We start from the raw sequence: 2,845 nt of genomic DNA, 5'->3' as shown, positions 1-2,845 counted from the left end.
AAAGGGAATGGAATTTTTATATCTCCACAATGATTCATACAGTTGGGCCTCGCTATTGTGGAATTTACATCTGATGTAGAACTCGAAATTGATATTGAGAAAAATACAAGCAGAATTGGCAGAATGAATTGGGTTTGCAGCAAATGCAATTCCATGGCCGTGGGAACTATGATTACAACCTTTCCTAGATTTTTATTTCGTATTCTAGTTAGTTGGAGAATTAGAACTCCAAGAATTATATTAAACATATTTCAGTAAGAGCCATTTATATAAATTGAGAAATCCTCTTGATAAGTTCGTCGAAAGATCAATATCTCTAGTTTCCTTATTTTTTTTCTTGGCTAGCCAAGTTTGAATAATGATTTGTTCAATATCCCAGGGGCTGTCCCACTCTATCGCTGCAGTTGCACATTATGAGCAACTTCCTTTTCTTATTTTGGTCTGAACTGGCAAGTGGTGATTAAAAAATAATTATGGGAATAAAATACATAAATAAATAGATACATGTTTTTACTTTTACACGGAGAGACTCTTTCCGTGAGCTAGCAAGAAAATATAAAGAATTCCATGTTGGCACGCTCCCTCCTATTATAGGCTTATTTTCCACTGGACAGTGTTACGGAGACTTCCAACGAAAATGACTGCTTTATTCATTTTGTGTTTGCAATGAATTGAGTGGTTCCTTCGAGGAAGCGCTGTAATATTCAATGAGACTAGTTCTTTTTCGAAGGACTAAATCAGTTATGTTGTCATTAGATAAATGTAATTAAATACTCCATATGATGCATTAGTAGTTCTAGTACAGAAACTTAACTCTCTAAATATCGTTACAGGATGAAAATAATTGTTAAACTTACGAGTATTGACCAATATTTAATAGGGAAATTTGCATTTTTCATCTTTAACCTTTGCGAAATTGACTACTATATGCACATTTGTTACACAACTTTAATGATTTGATTAGAGTTTAAGTTTTCCTTTCATTTCCTTTTTTATTGTTTTATTTAGTTGATAATTAAAAATAAGTAAATCAAAACTAAACAATCCTTGGTTGAATCTAGTTTTAGTTAATAATAATAATAATAATAAGATATCAATTTCCATGAATTTGACACTCTAGTCGTTATTATACTAGCTACTTGCATACAATATCGTCCACTTGAACGAAAAAAATCTATAATAACCATACTTTCTCAAAAATGCAAAGAATTTGCTTTCTCATAAGGTGCTGGCAAAGTCCTATGCATGTGATGATACTTGATGGGTACGTTTATGATTGAGACTAAGACAATACTTGATCATGTTCAAACTCCCAACTTTCATTCTTGATATTAGTTCCATGGCATGCACACGTTGCAACTCTTTGAGTGGGACTACGCTAGTGCCATGGCATGCCCATTGTGCTGCCATGCGTAGGTGCCATAGACTGACCGTGACTTGATACAGTTATGAGTACGAACGGGTATAGACCTAGTCCTTAGGTGGCATGCCACGACATCATAAGTTGGGAAGCAATTGATCGTTTGATTACAAGTAAGTGAACGGGATCGTGAACAAATAATATAATAGTGTGTAGAGTGTCGAACCCACGAGGACCATGTATTTGATCCAGTTAAAATTAATAATACCCTTAATCGAATAGCAAAATCAAGTTGTGACTAAATAATATTTAATCTGGCAACTAAATTGGAAGCAAAGTAAAAATTTATCAAATTAGCGAGAAGTATTGCTAAGATGTGGAATCCCCCTTACTAATCCATTTTTAGTTCGACAATTTGAAATCATGTTTGTTGGTGAATGTTCCTATTTTAATTGAAAACCTCTCTCGATAGTTATTAAATCTATTCCCCTCATGCGACCTTCCTATCCCTCGATGAAAGACGCGAATATGATAAATGCATTAAACGAGTTAGAACATCTTATAAAAACTATATGAAGCATAGACGTATATCTCTATCCTCTATCGAATCTCACAATATTTATTATTTTGTGCTAATGATCTTATTGTCTCTCTCGATAACAACAAAATCCACAAACAATTCAACTAGTAGCCAATTAATTGAAAAGCATGAAAATGATAATAAACATCCAAACAATTAAATAAATTAATGTCAATTAAATTATTCAAATTAAAAATTCACAACAAGGGTTCATCACATCCTAACAAATATGAAAAATTAGCCTAACATATTGAAATTATAAGAAACCATATATAAGTGGAAAGACATAACCCGGATTTTTGATAAATTGAGAAGATGAAGATAAATCTTGAAATCTTGAATCTCTTCAATGGTTTCTTAATAAATCTCCACTTGTGCTCTCTCTTCTTTATCCAATACCAAGTTTGAATTTTCACTTGATTGAGTTCTTGCAAGTCCCCTTCAATTCTCTCACAAAAACAGTGAATTTTCCTTCTTTGATGATGATAATAGATGAATATTGGAGTATATTATGTATAAGAGATATGTATGAGAGCCCCTTTGTGTATTCTCCTCTTGGGTATCTGTAGTGGTCGAAAATTGGTGGAAAATCAAGCCCAAATTGGTTTCCAAAAGAGTTCCAATCAAATAAGGAAAGTTACACTCGCGCGCAGATTTTTTGTCTCTGCACAGCAGTCAGTATTTTGATCATAACTTTGTCTTCCGATATCCGATTGAGTTGATTCAAAATGCATTGGAAAGCTAACTAAAAGGGATACAATTTTTATATAAATATATATTTTCCAATTTGGACGTTTGCTATGCCAAAAATTGGTCGTAATCCTTGACTAAAAATCTGAAAAATATATCATGTGATTGGAAGTCAATTTATGGTAATATTCTGATGATATTCCATTCCTTTTTTA

The sequence above is a fragment of the Olea europaea genome, chromosome 14, assembly GCF_002742605.1.
Source record: "Olea europaea var. sylvestris chromosome 14, O_europaea_v1, whole genome shotgun sequence".
Classification (NCBI taxonomy): Eukaryota; Viridiplantae; Streptophyta; class Magnoliopsida; order Lamiales; family Oleaceae; genus Olea; species Olea europaea.
Note: the sequence above shows the minus strand (reverse complement) of the source record.